Below are 18,869 nucleotides of genomic sequence, written 5' to 3' on the forward strand. Positions count from 1 at the left end.
TGAGCCACTGCTTCGATTCCAGCCTTGGCATCTGTTGCCTGGACCTGGACTAGTGCAGAAGCCTCTTCTCTGGTCTCCCTGTTTCTGTAGCTGGGGCTGTTTCTTCCACACCACTGCCAGGGGCTTTTTTGTTGTTGTTGTTGACAGGCAGAGTCAGACAGTGAGAGAGAGAGAGACAGAGAGAAAGGTCTTCCTTCCATTGGTTCACCCCCCAAATGGCTGCTACGGCTGATCCGAAGCCAGGAGCCAGGTGCTTCTCCTGGTCTCCCATGCGGGTGCAGGACCCAAGCACTTGGGCCATCCTCCACTGCACTCCTGGGCCACAGCAGAGAGCTGGCCTGGAAGAGGGGCAACTTCAAGGGGCTTTTAGGATGTCCTCCACTTGCTGACAATATTCTGTTAGGGCCACCCCCCCACACACACTTTTACCTTCATGATGGTCTGGAACCCCCCCCCCAGTCCCCCTGCCCCCCAGCGCCTCTGCTGCATTCTCCTGCCTTATCTGCTGCTACCCCATTACACACCCACAACTCCAGGCCGATGGGATTGTCTTGTCCTCACCCCATTTCCTCCTTCTCCCCATCTCGGTGATTACAGCATGGGAATGGATTCCCAGACCCTCCCTCCCTCCCTCCCTTCCTTCCTTCCTTCCTTCCAAAAAGATTTATTTATTTATTTGAAAGACAGAGTTACAGAAAGGCAGATGCAGAGAGAGAGAGAGAGAGAGAGAGAGAGAGAGAGAGAGAGAGAGATCTTCCATCCACTGGTTCACTTCCCAGTTGGCCACAATGGCTGGAGCTGTGCTGATCCAAAGCCAGGAGCCAGGAGCTTCTTCCCAGTCTCCCACGTGGGTACAGGGGCCCAAGAACTTGGCCATCTCTTTTTTCTTTTTAAAAATTTATTTATTTATTTATTTGAAAGTCAGAGTTACACAGAGAGAGGAGAGGCAGAGAGAGAGATAGCTCTTCCATCCACTGGATTGCTCCCCAATTGGCCACAATGGCCGGAACTGGGCCGATCCGAAGCCAGGAGCCAGGAGCTTCTTATGGGTCTCCCACGTGGGTGCAGGGGCCCAAGGACTTGGGGGCATCTTTCTACTGCTTTCCCAGGCCACAGCAGAGAGGTGGATCAGAAGAGGAGCAGCCAGGACTTGAACCGGCGTCCATATGGAATGCCAGCACTGCAGGCAGTGGCTTTACCCACTACGCCACAGCACTGGCCCCCAGCCGTTTCCCAAGACTCATCCTTGCTCACATCCTAGGACATCTTCCCCGTCTTTCCACCCCCAATCCTCCCCTAGCAAAGTGAGCTGTGTCCTCTCTTGTCCTATCAAGATCCTTCTGTTATCATACTTCCTCTTTAAAAAGGTGAACGTTCTGGCTGGTGCTGCAGCTCACTAGGTTAATCCTCTGCCTGTGGCGCTGGCACACCGGGTTCTAGTCCCGGTCGGGGCGCCGGATTCTGTCCCGGTTGCCCCTCTTCCAGGCCAGCTCTCTGCTGTGGGCCGGGAAGGCAGTGGAGGATGGCCCAAGTGCTTGGGCCCTGCACCCCATGGGAGACCAGGAGAAGCACGAAGCACCTGGCTCCTGCCTTCGGATCAGCGCGGTGTGCCGGCCGCAGCGGCCATTGGAGGGTGAACCAACGGCAAAGGAAGACCTTTCTCTCTGTCTCTCTCTCTCTCTGTCCACTCTGCCTGTCAAAAAAAAAAAAAAAAAAAGAGTGAACGCTCTTTGAGCATTTGGAGCATTTGCTGTTTGAATCCTCAGCTTCAGAGACTCAAGATGATCAACAAATGTGTTCTGAGTGAAACGAATAGCACCGTGAATGCCCAGGAACGAATCTGCATTTCGTACAACCACAGATTATTGGGCGATTTGCTTACTCTTTTGAAGCCTTCATTTCCTATTTTGGCAAGTGGAAATAAAGTAGCTATCTATGAGGATGGAAATGAGATGCTATATATATGGAGTCCTGTCCCACACTGGGTCCAGAATGGACCGTCTGGTTGGGCAGCTGCCTCCACTTCTACCCACCTCAGTGCATATCTGAGTGGAGATCAGTACTGTTCAGCATGTCAGGCCACTGACCTGGGAAGAGCAGTGTTTGCTGAGTGTCCGCTGGGTGTCCAGCCTGTCCCCAAGACCCTTTCTTCCACACTGGGAGCTGATTTGCTCTTTCCTGACTGCTTGTAGCTGGAGAGTAATCGTGGTCGCTCAGACATATTTTAATTTAGTGGATTTAATAGAATTTTTTTCCGTATTGATCCACACTTTGAAGACCATTTTCTTCTGTTGTACCTTTCATAATTAAGTTACAGATTTCCCTTAAACAACGACTAGTATGTGGGCAGATTTATGTGCTGTTACTGCTGACTGGGATAAATGTGTTTGGCTCCCAGTTTTTGTCAGCTTGGTGGGTAAAGAGCTGTAAGAAATGAATCTCTGTTGTAAACCAATGTTTTCCCTACCAACATGGAGGGGAACAAGGAAGAAGGGGTGGTGGTGCAAAGAGGCCGATGTGTATGATGTGTATGTAGCCATATGAAAAGTGATATATACAAATCCAGATACATATAGATACAGATATAGCCCCTATCTGGTAACTGTTCAAATCACATTGCTAACCTGGAATCCAGAATAGCCTATTTGTTAAATGCTAGAAGAATCAAGTATCTCCAAGGGATTCAAATTGTTACCAAATGTCCATCTTTGCCATGTGTTGTCTGCTCAGATAAACCGACCAGCACACCTTTGAGGGGCCATTAAGACCTTGTGTATATAAAAGGAAAAACACTACAAAGAGCTCTTGGTTAGTGAACAGTTTTAAAACCAAAGACGGTGACAATGAACATCACTTCCTTGGCTTCCTGAAAAGCAGCCTGTCAGTAGCAAGGCAAGGCCCTCTTCCAGTACCACCAGATCTGAGACGGAGTAGAGGCTATGTTTATTGCTGACAGTACATAGTCTCTTAGGAAGTGTGTACCCTAAAGGGGTAAATACCACTTTACCAAGTAGTATTTGGCAGGTGTTTAATTCGCGTGTTTGCTTCTGATTAAGCAACTGTTTCTTGACTGGCAGGTAAAACTCCAGGCACAGGAACACAGTAGGAACAACCCAGTGTCTATTCATGGAGTTACAATCTGAAGGGTGGGATCTGCTGCAAGGTGGAGGAAACATGGCTGTGAAATTGACAAGCCACGAAAACATCAGAGAGGGGAAAACGTCGTGCTGGGGGAAGAGCATCTGCTGGGAGAACACGCCGGGCATGTGGCAGGAACAGAAAGCTGGCTGGCATGCTGGAGTGACGTGGGGACACAGTGGTAGGAGGCGAGATGGAGCAGCAGCTTTGGAAGTCCAGATACTGAGCTGGAATTTGATGGCGAATGCAAGGAGAAGCTGTTGGAGGAGTTTTAGCCCGGGTAGTGACAGAACCCGAAGAACACGTACACGTGTGGGTGGGAACAGATTTCAGTGAGCCAGGAGTGGAAGTCGGATTCCCAATTAGGAAGTCTGCTTCCGGGTCTGGAGAAGCAGGGTGGTGACATAGTCTAGGGAGACAGGGATGAAGACAGAACCTACGGAAGGGGTCGGCACGTGATCCCGTGTGGTTCCGTTCACTAATTGCTCATAAAACTTTTCTAAATAAAATTTTAGCATGGGAATGAGCTTCCGAAAAGGGGCAAAAGACCTAAAATGTATTTTTTTTTTAAATGTATTTTTACTGGCCAAACACTATGGCTTGTATTTTATCTCATTGAATCTTCACTACACCTCTATGAAGGAGATATTGTAATCATTCCTGTTCTATGAGATAAGAAAACTGGGGCTTAGAGATGCGAGCTCACACAGCTAATGAAGGGTGTGATTAGAGCCAATTAACCAGGTCTATTTCTATTCAAACCAGTGAATTGAATACCAACCTGAACTTCCTTCCAAAAAATGAGATACACTGGTCTAAGTAATTTGCTCTACAGATGTGGGATATTTTCTTCCCTTACATCATGATTTCATCAACTCTACCATTGAGTAATATCATGGTCAAGAGCATAGCCCTTGAGTCTGTGGCTGTGACTTTGGAATGGGGTACAGCAAAGGAGACCAAGGAGTTGCCAAATATTTTCATGTTTCCTATTAGCTTGAGACCGGATGTGGGCCTTTGACAAACTCTTACCACACAGCTGTCATCAGTCCAATAGAAGTGAACAACCCAAGCTTGTGCTCTGATTTTAAAATCCTGCTGATTTTGCTTCAGTGCTTTGTAACCTTGAAGCCCTTTTTTCCAAGCCTTTTTCAGTGTCCCAGCTCAGGCCCTACCCCCTGATGCCTAACCAGGGTAATAATACTGGAAGTCCGGTAGTTTACAAAGCACCTGTTCACATTCATTAAGTCAACCTCACTATATTGTGAGGTATCATTGTATTTTGTTGGATCGTTCATACACATATCCCCCCACTCCGATATTTTAACATAATTGGAATGGGTGTTACACTTGGTGGAAACTTAAATTGCCATTGACCAGGCTGCAATTGTAATACATATTTCAGTGCCCCCAGTGCTAACTCCGTCTGACATTTTTACTGGGTGGGTTGAATGGAACTCACTGTTCTTGACTGACAGTGCTCAACAGACTGTTTAAGGAAGGCTATGAGTCCTAGTTGCTGCCAAAAAAATTTTCATTGAACACCTTGGGATACTTTTGAGCAGCAAAACTTTAGAAGATAAAAAAGTCGCAGAGATGATAATGGTGCCCTTCTTATAACAAGGTGCAATTTCAATGCATCCATGACAAAGGATGAGGTCTGATAGTGTGTAGATGTAGACAACTCTGAGTCAAAGAATGATCCAGAAGAATTGTACTATGAATGCCTTAACCCAGAGATTCACAAGCTTTCTTCGCTAATGGGACTTCCAGGGTCTCAAGACTTTTTCACAGAACTCCTAGGCCAAAGGAAACAACTAGGAATTGCATTTGTTATAAAGTTAGGTCCAACAACTTAGCAGCCATTTGAAAAAATATTTTTATTTCACTCTTAAATAACTAGACTTCCCTATTAATGGGTTGAGTGTGCTTCATGGGCACTGCACAACTTCCCTAACCTTGGAATCGCAGAGGACACTGCTCCCCTCATTTGTTGTTCACATTATTTTATAGCACTTAGTTTTTAATCACAGCAAAGCTAATCCAGCTTCATAAGATATGAAGTTACCAAATGGAATGTTTGATTTGATGCTGAACTTGTGACTAACCTTGAGCTAGAAGTTTGTGCCATACCCAACGCATGTCAAGTACCAGTGTTTTCCAATTACAAAACATGGCACCTCAATGAGCTCCCTGTGGTTCCCTGATGTGCGTGGTGCACAGCTTGGAAACTGTGGCTTACGCAATCCAGTTCACTCATGTTTACTTCTTTTTTTTTTTTTTTAAAGATTTTTTAAAAATTTCATTCATTTGAAAGAGAGAGAGTTACAGAGAGAGGTAGATCCAGAGAGGTCGGTCTTCCAACCACTGGTTCACTCCCCAAATGACCGCAACAGCCAGAACTGAGCTGATCTGAAGCCAGGAGCCTGGAGCTTTTTCCCGGTCTCCCATGTGGGTACAGGGGCCCAAGCACTTGGGCCATCTTCTACTGCTTTCCCAGGCCACAGCAGAGAGCTGAATTGGAAGAGGAGCAGCTGGGACTAGAACCGGTACCCATATGGAATGCCGGTGCTGCAGGCCAGGGCTTTAACCCACAGCCCCATCACGTTTACTTCTATGAATGCATAAGATTAATATATGATAAAAAGCAATGTCTATGTAAGTAAAAAAGAGTGGTTCAATAAGTACAAAATAAAAATTCCAAAGTGGTCAGAAATCATTGTGCCATAGTTTTATTGACAGGAATTTTTCTCTTTGGGATACATAAGTGCTTGTTAAAACTGATGTCATTGAAGGTTGTATTTTATAGATCAAGCTCATAAAACACCAGATTCTGAGTTGATCTCTCTGCCTCTAGGCATTTACGCTGTATTTTGTTGGCATATCAGTCCTAATTTAAAATTTTTATTATGTCACTTCTTGTTATCAAAACATTCAATAATTTGCTCTTGCCCGCAAGATAAGATCCAGATTTCTTGATATGACAAGGAATGCTCTCTGTAATGTATTCTTAGATACTACCTTTGTAGTCTTACCTTCTGCCTGTTAGAGACACAAAACTCTCAGCCTTCATCTTCTATTAACTGATGAATCCATTCTCCTTCCTAGGCCTCAGTTTCTCCATTTTTAAAATGAGAAGTTGGATTAGATTAGTAGTTCCAAGCCTTCTTGGAAAAGCACTGGAGAGTACAATAGGGTTACCAGAGTTTTAGCTTATGATTAAGACTATATATATATATACATATATATATCCAGTGTTATGACACATATGACTCTATATATATAGAATGTCATAACACTGGTGTGTTGCAAATAAAGTAAATTATAGCAACGTAAATAGCAAAAAAAATCTGAATAAAGATAACAATAAAAAAGCCTCAGCCGGCGCTGCAGCTCAATAGGCTAATCCTCCGCCTGTGGCGCCAGCACACCGGGTTCTAGTCCCCATCGGGGTGCCGGATTCTGTCCCGGTTGCCCCTCTTCCAGGCCAGCTCTCTGCTATGGCCCGGGAGTGCAGTGGAGGATGGCCCAAGTGCTTGGGCCCTGCACCCACGTGGGAGACCAGGAGAAGCACTTGGCTCCTGGCTTCGGATCAGTGCGGTGCCCCGGCCGCAGCACGCTGGCCGCAGCAGCCATTGGAAGGTGAACCAACGGTAAAGGAAGACCTTTCTCTCTGTCTCTCTTTCTCTCACTGTCCACTCTGCCTGTCAAAAATAAAAGACTGGTAATATGCCAGTCTCCCACAGTCTCCCATACTGGAGTCCCTAGGTTTGATTTCCAGCTCCAGTTCCTGACTGCAGCTCCCTAAAATACAGGCTCTGGGAGCCAGTGTTGCTGGCCCAAGAAATTTTGCTCCTGCCACCCATGTAAGAGACCAGAATTGAGTTCCTGGCTCCTGGTTGTGATCCCAGTCCAGACCCAGCCATTGTAGGCATTTGGTGAATAAACCAGTGCATGGGAGACCTTGTTTCTCTCTCTTTCTCCCTCTCTCTCTCTCTTTCACATACATTCTCTCTCCTCCTTTCTTTGTCTCTCTGCTTCTCAAGCTAATTAATTAATTTATAAAAAGAAACCCACAGCTAAAAAAAAATAGGAAAATAAATCCTTCTCTGCACTCCCGGGCCACAGCAGAGAGCTGGCCTGCAAGACGAGTGACCAGGACAGAATCCGGTGCCCCGACTGGGACTAGAGCCTGGTGTGCCGGCGCCACAGGTGGAGGATTAGCCTAGTGAGCTCCAGCGCTGGCATATTACCAGTCTTAACCAACAGGCTAAACACCACTGCACTTTTTTGTAAAGTTGATTTATTTGAAAGGCAAAGTGACACACAGAGAGAGAGCGAGAGAGCGAGAGAGCAATATCTTCCATTTACTGGTTTATTATCCAAATGCCTGCAACAGCCAGGGCCAGGCCAGGCTGAAGCCAGGAGCCAGGGACTCCATCTGGGTCTCCCATGTGGGTGCCAGGGACCCAAGTCCTTGAGCCATCATTTTACCTGCTGCCTCCCAGGTGCATTAGCAGGGTGCTAGATCTGAAGTAGAAGCGAGATTGCTCCAAGGTACTCCCATGTAGGATGTGGGTGTCCCAAATGGTGGCTTAACCCACTGTGCCACAACACCTGTCCCTGGACTTCTTCATACAACATTGAGCACTGGTTCCTAGGCTAGCATTTGGGACCACTGGGCTAGACTCCTTCCTCTCAAATTGTTGGCTTGGGTCTGAAACACCACATCTCCCAGAAGCTTGTCAGAAACGCTGAATCTCAGAGGGTCCCAGCTTGGCCCGGTCAAATCAGAGTACACAGTTTAACATGATCTCCAAGTGCAGTGTGAGAAGCCTTGAGCTAGGTGCCACCCAGCATGAGCACTGTCTATTGTCTATAATTCCCTTGTACAAACCCAATGTAGCAGCCAAACCATGACTTGCAATATGACTTCCGTCTAAGGGTGGGGAAACTTTTTCCTGCCAACGACCATTTGGACATTTATAACATCAGTTGCTGGCCATATAAAATTATCAATTTAAAAATTAGCCTGCTATAGATTTATTGAATTTTGAGTTCTGTCTTCAGTTGCCTTGGCAGGGCCAGACCAAATGATTTTGGGGGCTTTACGCAGCCCACCAACCAGACATTGCTCACCCCCGTCTAACTAATCTGGTAGAGTTCTTCCAACTTTCTTGTTGCTTGGCTATATCCTTGCTCTCCTCTTACCTATTCTTCAGTGATTGGCTCAGGTTCCATCTTTGCTACTCTGTCCTCCAGTTCTGTGTGACTTTCAGAAAATTCATTTTTTTTTTTCCAGTCTAAACTCGTTTCCCCAGCCATAAAATGGAGTGATACTATTTCATGTGGGCTTTGAAAAAATTAAGTGAGCTGATAAATGCAAACTTCATGCCACGGCAGCTGGCACAATGGGCCCTCCTTGATGGCTAGCTGCCATTGTTGTCCTGGTTCTGACTGTAATAGCAACACAGCAGTGTACCAACCACACAGCGTTGCCTGCTCTGTGATGCTTTCTTTCTAATGGGTGCTGCTACATAAATTCTTGTAGGGTATGGTCATCCCTTGTTGATCTGCCGTGCAGTCACTTGCAGGTCCAGTGTGTCCTGGAGATTGGTAGGCAGTAGTTGTGAGCTTATTGTGGGCCTTGCTGCTAGTATTGTAATAGAGCTCTTGATGTGTGCATTTCCTCACTCACCCAACCCAAAGCGCTCTGCCTCCCGGCCTTGCCCACGTGGTGGGGATGCTTAGTGAGCAGGTGCCCTTCAGGGGGTTTCCCTGCCGCATCTCTCCTCATCCTTCCCCCACGAGGCTGCCGCATCACCCATCATGGCTACAGGTGTCCTGGGTTCCAGTGAGCTGCGGTTCTCCTCGAATTGCTCTGCTTGTCACACCTGTGCAATGTGGCCATCCCTGAAGCCACTATCTTCCAGTTGTCTTGTCACAGACGTTGATGGCTGTGGGGGAAACTTCTAGGTGGGACAAAACCATGCCAGGAACGAATGCAGAGTATACAGCTTTTGGTCCATTAGGGTCCACGTGTCCGTTGTCACTGACTTTCTGACTCCCTGAATTTCTGGTCCTGCTGGTAGTGTCCGGTGAGTATCACAAAAAAGATCTTGGGGACTTCTCTCTTAAATGTAGACACGACCTCTAAATCAATGTCCAGGAAAGGAGAAACTGCTCTGGGGTTCCTTTTGACCTTGCCTGCCCCTGGCATCGTTGATCCTCATTATTTCCAATGACTCCCCAGTTTGTTTTGGCAAACTGAAGGTGAACATGATCTGTCCTTTCTCCACGAGCCCTTTGGTCAATTCAGGGCTGTGTGCTGGTGAGAATCAATTTCCTGGATCCAAGTCAGCATGAGCAGAGAGGGCTTGGAAGCCACAGTTGTCTGGTTCTCTGGGACAGAATAAAGTCCTCCCCCCGCAGCGACCCTCCTCTGTCAGTCTCAGCACCAAACGGCTGATCAGCTCCTCTTTCTGGAACAAGCCCCAGGGGAGCTGCATATCCCATCCCAAACGTGCAGGTTGGGGCTGGCATTGTGCAGCACCAGGTTAAGCTGACGCGTGCAAGGCCAACATCCCGTTCTAGACTGGCCGTACAAGACTCGATTGCTCTGCTTCCAATCCAGCTGCCTGTTAGTGCACTACCTGGGAGGGCAGGGGATGATGGCTCAAGTACTTGGGTCCCTGTCACCCATGTGGAAGACCTGGATGAATCTCCTGGCTCCTTACTTCAGTCTGGACCAGCCCTGGCTCTTGTGACCATCTGGGGAATGACCCAGTGGATGAAGTTCATGCTCTGTCTCTCAGTTTCCCCTTCTCTGTCTGACTTTCACTCCGCCTTCCACACAAATAAATCAGTCTTAAAAAGAAAAGCAAAGTTGAGGGTCCTCTGCACCCTCAACTGCCCCCACGTGAGTCCAGGACTCTTGGGGAGATCCTGCAGTCGGGCACTTGACCTAACAGGGTCCTTTATCCCGTTTCACCAAGTGGCAAGCAATGCTCAGTGTGGGGTAGGAAAGCTCCATCACTCATGGAAAAGGAATCCATTTAACTTTTAAATTCCAACCACCAGGGTGAAGGGGCAGGAAAGGCCGTGACAGGAATTCTTACAGAAGAAAATCGCCTGCTGCCCGGCCGCCGGTCATGCTCCTGCATAAATCAGCATTCCGCGAACGTCCGCTGCAGCTGTAATCAGAGCGCCCACGAGAAGGGCTGTCGTCAGGGCTTCCGACTGCCACAGTCGGATTTATCTGGGGCCAGCCTGACAGCTGAATGGCCCTTTCAAAATAGCGAGATTCATTGCAGCCATTCGTTCGCACACACAAGGGGGCTGGCCTGGTCCCACCGCGGGGCTGGGATCCACATCCCTTTGCGCGCTCTCCGCCTCGTGCTCACCTGGCTGGCGGTCCTCGCTCTTTTGCATCAGACCTTTGAGCAGGACGCTACCCTGCTGCAAAGATGGGAGCGGGAGACTGAGCTCACATCTCAGCAAAAGAACGCAGTAGAGGCCACCCAGGGTCATTTCTCTAAAGTGGACATTCCCCAGCATCCTTAACCCTTCCCAGTCTGCCTCTGCACAGTCAAGACACAGAGGCTGGCTTGGATCCACTTGGCATTGGCAACTAGTCCTGTCTTTGCCTCCTTCCCTATTTCTTTCCCATCACCCATTTTCTTTCTTTCTTTCTTTCTTTTTTTTTTTTTTGAGATTTATTTATTTCTTTGAAAGAGTTACACAGAGAGAAGGAGAAGCAGAGAGGGAGAGAGAGAGAGAGAGAGAGAGAGAGAGAGGTCTTCCATCTGCTGGTTCACTCCCCAGATGGCCACAACTGTCAGAGCTGAGCTGATCTGAAGCCAGGAGCCAGGAGCCTCTTCCTGGTCTCCCACATGGGCACAGGGGCCCAAACACTTGGGCCATCTTCTACTGCTTTCCCAGGCCACAGTAGAAAGCTGGATTGGAAGAGGAGCAGCCGGGACTTGAACCGACGCCCATTTGGGATGCTAGCACTGCAGGTGGCGGCTTTACCCGCTATGCCACATTGCCAGCTATGGTGAAATGAGAAGGCTGGCCGGCGCCGCAGCTCACTAGGCTAATCCTCCGCCTTGTGGCGCCGGCACACCGGGTTCTAGTCCCGGTCGGGGCACCGATCCTGTCCCGGTTGCCCCTCTTCCAGGCCAGCTCTCTGCTGTGGCCAGGGAGTGCAGTGGAGAATGGCCCAAGTGCTTGGGTCCTGCACCCCATGGGAGACCAGGAGAAGCCCCTGGCTCCTGCCATCGGATCAGCATGGTGTGCCGGCCGCGGCGGCCATTGGAGGGTGAACCAACGGCAAAAGGAAGACCTTTCTCTCTGTCTCTCTCTCTCACTGTCCACTCTGCCTGTCAAAAAAAAAAAATTAAAAAAAAAAATGAGAAGGCTGTGCTAAGATGGCCGCTGGCAAGCGAATCAGTTACTCAGGAATGGCTTCAGAACCCACCTGGCAAAGGAGCCTGCCTGGCAACAGGCAGTGATTGGTTAGGGCATAAACTGCCCCTTGACTGGATTGGCTGTCTTGGCTATTCAAACTGTTGTACCAACTGAAATAAACGAGTCAGTGGGCTCTGGCCCACTTTCACCTGACTCCCAGTGTCTGTGTCGTGACTCCGCGCCTCTGGTCCCCACCGCACTCCTCCTCTCAGAACGAATCCACAGCAACAGCGGCCTCAGTCCATTGCCTTTTTTTTTTTTTTTAAAGATTTATTTATTTATTTGGAAGTCAGAGTTACACAGAGAGAGGAGAGGCAGAGAGAGAGAGAGAGAGGTCTTCTATCCGCTGGTTCACTCCCCAATTGGCCACAATGGCAGGAGCTGTACCGATCCGAAGCCAGGAGCCAGGAGCTTCTTCCAGGTCTCCCACATGGGTTCAGGGGCCCAAGCACTTGGGCCATCTTCTACTGCTATCCCAGGCCATAGCAGAGAGCTGGATCGGAAGTGGAGCAGCTGGGTCTCGAACTGCCGCCCATATGGGATGGCGGCGCTTCAGGTCAGGGCATTAACCCACTGCACCACAGCACCGGCCCCAGTCCATTGCCTTTTAAACATGAGTGTCATGATTCTACTTGGAACCCTCATTTTCTTTTTCAAACACAATTACTGCATCGCCTCAATCACTCATCTCACTGTCAGTCACCCCTCCACTCTGACTTGTTCTCCATCCTGGCACCAGATCATTCTGGAACTGCCCTACTCGTGTGGCTCCTAGCATAAAAAATGTTTAGAGGACCTCTACTGATTTTCTCTAAGAAATCAGGTGCCTTGGCTTCGCCCCTGGAGGCGATACCTGCTGTTTTTCCTATGCAGCCGGTCCTTTCCTGGTCAATCATTAGGATTCCTGATAGGTCTCCACCTCCCTGGCCTGCATGCTTACTGTGTGGAGGCGTCGGTACCTCTGGGCTGTAGGAGCAGATTCATGGCACACCCTCCTAGACACAGTAATCGGTTCAGGTATGGGCACAAGGGATTCAATGAGGCCAATGAGTCTTTATCCTGAGACTTTTGTCTGAACAGATGAAAGACAAGCTCGTCGTCTGTTGAGACTACTAGACTCAACTGTGCTGTAAGCCTGAGGCTGCCCGGAGTTACAGGGTAGGGGATGATACTGAAGGCAGCAGAAAGAAACGAGCAATTGGAGAGCAAAGAGGGAGCCCTGGGTGCAGCTCTGCTGAAGTCCGAGCACCCTTTTGACAGCCCAGGTGAGTCAATTCCTGCCTTAGTCCAGTTTTAGTTAAATCACAGTCCCTTCAGCCTAAAGAATCCTGATCCAGGCTGGTGACACGGCTCACTAGACTAATCCTCCACCTTCGGTGCTGGCACCCAGGGTTCTAGTCCCAGTTGGGGCTTCAGATTCTGTCCCGGTTGCTCCTCTTCCAGTCCAACTCTCTGCTGTGGCCCGGGAGTGCAGTGGAGGATGGCTCAAGTGCTTGGGCCCTGTACCTGCATGGGAGACCGGGAGGAAGCACCTGGGTCCTGCCTTCGGATTGGCGCAGCTCCGGCCATAGTAGCCATTTGGGGGTTGAACCAATGGAAGGAAGAACTTTCTCTCTCTCTCTCTCACTGTCTAACTCTGCCTGTAAAAAAGAAAGAAAGAAAGAAAGAAAAGAATATTGATCCATAAAGCCTTCATCTTTCTCTCCCTTTCTTTTAAAGATTTACTTATTTACATATTTGAAAGGCAGAGTTACAGAGAGAAGAGATGAGAGAGAGGGAGAGAGGGAGAGACACAGAGAGAGAATCTATCTTCCAACCACTGGTTCAATCCCCAGATTATCTCAACTGCCAGGGCTGGGAAAGGCCAAAGCCAGGAGCCAGGAGCTTCATCCTTGTTTCCCATTGTGGGTGCAGGGGCCCAAACACTTGCTCCATCTTCTGCTGCTTTCCCAGGTGCATTAGCAGGGAGCTGGATGGGAAGTAGAGCAGCCGAGACACAAACTGATGCCCATATGAGATGCCAGCATTGCAGGTGGTGGCTTTACTGGCAATGCCACAACATTGGTCCCTCGTCTTCTTCTTAAGCATCTTCTCTTACCCCTATAGAGTTTTCTAAACTATTCATTCTTGTCTCAAAGCACAGTGATTTTGTGCACCTGTGCTTTGCTTGGGACATCCTCCCTGTCTGGCACACAGCCGGCAGCATTTCCATCAGCTCCATAGTCTGAGGTCTGGTTCAGATGTTAACTCCCCGGGAGATGGCTTTGCTGCTCTCTGGCCATGTAGTCTTCTTGTCCCTCCCCACCATGTCTTGCTGAGTCTTCTTTGCCATTAAATATTTAACATCTTTCACCAGAGGCCCATTTCAAGTGCTAAATAAACACACATGAATTGGCTAAAAGAAAAACAGAAAATGAAGCAAAAACTTGGATTTTGAATTGGCTTTAAGTCTTAAGGAAAATATCAGGGAATTGCTTGCTATACTTTCTATTTATTTATTTATTTATTTATTTGAAAGTCAGAATTACTCAGAGAGAAGGAGAGGCAGAGAGACACACACACACACACACACAGAGAGAGAGAGAGAGAGAGAGGTCTTCCATCCAGTGGTTCACTCCCCAACTGGCCGCAATGGCCAGAGCTGCGCTGATCTGAAGCCAGGAGTCAGGAGCTGCTTCTGGATCTCCTACGTAGTGCAGGGGCCCAAGGACTTGGGCCATCTTCTACTGCTTTCCCAGGCCACAGTAGAGAGCTGGATCGGAAGCGGAGTAGCCAGGACTCGAATTAACGCCCTTATGGGATGCCAGCACTGCAAGTGGCAGCTTTACCTGCTATGCCACAGCGCCAGCCCCTGCCATGCTTTCTATGCTGTATCTCTCTTGCTTCTTCCAGCAGACAGGCAGACACTCTCACAGCTACTGCCCTAATCATATGTGTCACTGTAAACTATAATTTTGCAACATAAAAGCACTTTCGTCTGAACCTGTGGGAAATAGCAGGGCTTGTGCTTAAGGGAAGGCGTTTTATTTACTTTAATATTGGCTGCTTCCTTTTGTACATAAACTCTGTTGTTGTTGTTCTTGCTGTGTTGCTGTTTGTTTTCAAAGTCAATATTGTAGATTTATTTTACTAGCATTTTGGTATTTCTGAAGCTGTTGTATTGCTTTAGTTTCTTGGGGCTATTGCAAATTCTTTAAGCCTCGTTGAAGTTTTAATATGACACTATTTGAAAGGAATGCTCAGTTGTGGTCGGTGTTTATGTAACACCTGCCAGTTTAGCCTCTGGGTGATTTATACGCACCCCCATGGGAGAGAAAAGTAAGCGCCCAGGAGCCAGGCAGAAAGGGTACTTTCTAGAAATGGCAAGCTGTGTGGTTAAACAGGAAACAGCCCATCAAACACCTTGGGTCTCCTGTCTAGATGAAGCCAAAGACCCACTTTTCCCTCCTTAAGTTAAAATAGTGACTTTGATCCCCATAAACACAACTTACAGAATCAGGTTTTGAAATAAGAAGAAATTCTGTGACTGAAATCCAGGTCTTTTCTCCACTCATTGCTATAAGCTATTTATACTTGAACAGCTACTTCATAGTTCAGAAGGGAAAAAAATTTCTAGAGGTTACGTTTGGGGAGGTATCTTAGGAAAGGAGCTCTAGGTCGCCTGTGCTTTCTTTCATAGCTTGTGACACCACTGGGATTTTTTTTTTTTTCACTAATAATGAAGGCTGGGAGAACTTATGAATTGGTTTTATACAGATGTGCATGTAAGTTACTGAATTAAAATAATTACTCTTTTTATCTAATTTTATAAGGAATATAAATTCATGCATTTTAAAGAAGCCACAACAAAATGTTTCGGAAGCCAGCGCTGTGGTGTAGTAGGTTAAGCATTCATCTGTGGCACTGGCATTCCATATGGGCACCAGTTCGAGTCCTGACTGCTACATTTCTGATCCAGCTCCTTGCTGATGGCCTGGGAAAACAGTAGAGCATGGCACACGTGCTTGGGCCCCTGCATCCCTGTGGGAGACCGGGAAGAAGCTCCTGACTCCTGGCTGTGGATTGGCTCAGCTCCAGCTGTTGCAGCCATTCGGGTAGTAAACCAGTGGATGGAAGACCTCTCTCTCTCTCCTCTCTCAGTTTGTAACTCTGCCTCTCAAGTAAATAAATAAATTTTTAAAAAATTGTTTTATAGCCACTTTATTGAAAAAAAAAAAAACTAAGAGATTGGGCATTCCAATATTGGAATCTTTCATATCTTACAAGAGGGACTTTATTTTTTAAAGTATTTTAAAATATTTATTTATTTGAAAGGCAGAGATAGAAATAGATAGATAAAGACTTCCTTCTGCTGATTTATTCCCCAAATGGTTGCAATGGCCCAGGCTGGGTCAGGCTAAACCCATGAGCTGGGAGCTCCATCTGAGTCTCCAGTACAGGTGGCACGGGCCCAAGTGCATGGACCATATTCTGCTGCTTTCCCAGGAGCATTAGCAGGGAGTTGGATCAGAAGTGGAGCAGCTGGGACTGCAGCAGGCATTATAAAATGGGCTGCTGGCGGCGCAGGCAGTGGCTTAACCCACTATACCACAACACTGGCCCACTTTGAAAAGCAATTTGGTATTATGTTGTAGAGTTGAGTGTTCACATGCCCTATAGCTTAGCAATCATACTCATTAGTATACCCCTAGAGAAGCATGGGCTAGGAGTTATGCACAAGAACATATATAGGAATCCTGTAACACTCTGGATATCAACCAACAACCAATAGCAACTGGAAACAATTGAAATGCCCAGGTATGTTTAAGTATACATATATATCATAAATTTAAAGAGAATGATGAACCCCAATTCAGAAAAAGAGTTACTTTTGGCAAGAAGCTAACAGATGTAATAGGAACAGTCTATGAGAAGATTAGAGCATTGTTACTATTCTAGGTCTTGGATTGCATTGTGGCTTGTGGGTGTTGATTATATTAGCAATAAAATAAAACAGAACACAACAGTGCTACTGGTAGACCAATGATGGTAGCATGTCATTAACCAAGAATTAAGATAAGGGGCTGGTGCTGTGGCATAGCAGGTAAAGCTTCTGCCTGCAGTGCTGGCATCCAGTATGGGCACCGGTTCGAGTCCTGGCTGCTCCGCTTCCGATCCTGCTCTCTTCTATGACCTGGGAAAGCAGTAGAAAGATGCCCCAAGTCCTTGGGCCCTTGAACCCACATGGGAGACTCAGAAAAAGCTTCTGGCTCCTGGCTTCAGATCAGCACAGCTATGGCCGTTATGGCCATCTGGGGAGTGAACCAGCAGGTGGCAGATCTCTCTATCTCCCTCTCTCTCTCTTTCTCTTTCTGCCTCTCTGTAACTCTCCCTTTCAAATAAATAAATAAATCATTTTTTAAAAAAGGATTAAGATAAATTCAGTTCTGTGCAACTGAAGTCCAGAGTTGTAAAACAAAGGAAGGAAGGAAGGGAGGGAGGGAGGGAGGGAGGGAGAGAGAGAGAGAGAGAAAGAAAGAAAGAAAGAAAAAAGAAAAGAGACACAAATAATAAGAAAAATATATTTCCTGAGACTTTTTTTTAGTTGCAGGTAGTGGAAAGCTCCACCACAGTGGTATCAACAAGAACCAGGTTTGTATCTCTCTCTGCACTGCTATTCTTAATGCGTGTCACTTCCTGGAAGGCTTAAAGCTAAAGGCGCTGGCTGCCCAAGGCCCTCTTCCGGCAGGGTTCCCTGCAGCCAGTTAGCATCTGTTGGCCCGTTCAGCTGTGTTTGGTGTCCACCTTCAGTGTTTCTGCTGGTCTTGTCAACCTCTCTTCACGTTTTTTCTGCCTTCTCCCAGGCTTCTCACTGCTCCTGGTTGCTCGGCCCTCAATGTCTTATCAACTCTCTCTGTGTGTCTGGCTTTGTTTCCTAAATGAATGACTCCACGTGTCAGTTATCTGTGCTACTTGTAGTCATCCTGCTCAGCAAGTAATGTGCCCACATCTGAACACTTGTGTCTTTTTAAGAAAGATTGATTTATTTATTTGAAAGTCAGAGTTTCACAGAGAGCGGAGAGGCAGAGAGAGAGAGAGAGAGGTCTTCCATCCACTGGTTTACTTCCTAATTGGCCACAACAGCTGGAGCTATGCCAATCCTAAGCCAGGAGCTTCTTCCGGGTCTCCCACAGGTGCCCAAGGACTTGAGCCATCTTCTACTGCTTTCCCAGGCCATAGCAGAGAGCTGGATCGGAAGTGGAGCAGCCAGGACTCAAACCGGTGCCACAGGCGGAAGATTAACCTACTGCGCCACAGCACTGGCCCCCAAAGACATTTCTTCTACCTCTACTCCCCATCCCCAAATTGTTTATTTCCCTAGTTCTTTATTCCTATGGTCATTTTTCATTCCAGAGATGCTCCTCAACTTCTGTGGGGTTATCTCCTGATAAATCTATTGTAAACTGAAAATGTCGGAAGTCAACAACGCACATCTGACCTATCAGAACCCTACGTCAGCGGCCCAGCGCACAGTCGGGCGTCAGTAGCTCCCCCTGGTGACTGCAGGATCCCTCGCTGCGGCTGTCTGGCATTGGGAGACATGATCTGATCACACAGCGCGAGCCCAGAGAAAGACCCAACCAACTTTGATCTTTGAAGTATGGTTTCTCCCGATCGTGTACCACTTTCACACCATTACAGAGCCCCCAAATCTTGGCTCGAGCCACTGCAAGTTCAGGACGGTCTGCATTTGATAGCCAGGGCTGTCCGTTCAGCGATGCACAAAGGACTGGGTTGATGGATAAGCATAACCACTGAAAGTTTCTTTATCGTTGTTTGATGCCCACGTATGTGGCCCAGACCTCAGCTGTGGGGGCAGGGACAGCTGGACTCCCCCTGCCACATTTTTCTCAGTGCCGAGATTTTCAAGGCTTTACTCTGGAGCCATCCTCACTTTAACAACCAGCGCCAGCGCCACAGTTTGTCCCAGAACAAACGCAATGGCAATCATGTCCAGGGGAAGTAGGGGGGAAGAATGGGGCTGTTGTGGCACAGGGGGTTAAGCCCCCTCCTGCAACACCAGCACCCCAGACGAGTGCCGGTTAGAGTCCCAGCTACTCCACTTCTGATCCAACTCCCTGCTAATGAAAGGCAGCTGAAGATGGCCCAAGTACTTGGGTCCCTGCTACCCATAGGGGAGACCTGGATGCAATTCCCAGCTCCTGGCTTCCGCCTGGTCCAGCCCTGGCCATTGTGGCCATTTAGGGCATACATCAGCAGAT

This window comes from Lepus europaeus, chromosome 15 (assembly GCF_033115175.1).
Source record: "Lepus europaeus isolate LE1 chromosome 15, mLepTim1.pri, whole genome shotgun sequence".
Classification (NCBI taxonomy): domain Eukaryota; kingdom Metazoa; phylum Chordata; class Mammalia; order Lagomorpha; family Leporidae; genus Lepus; species Lepus europaeus.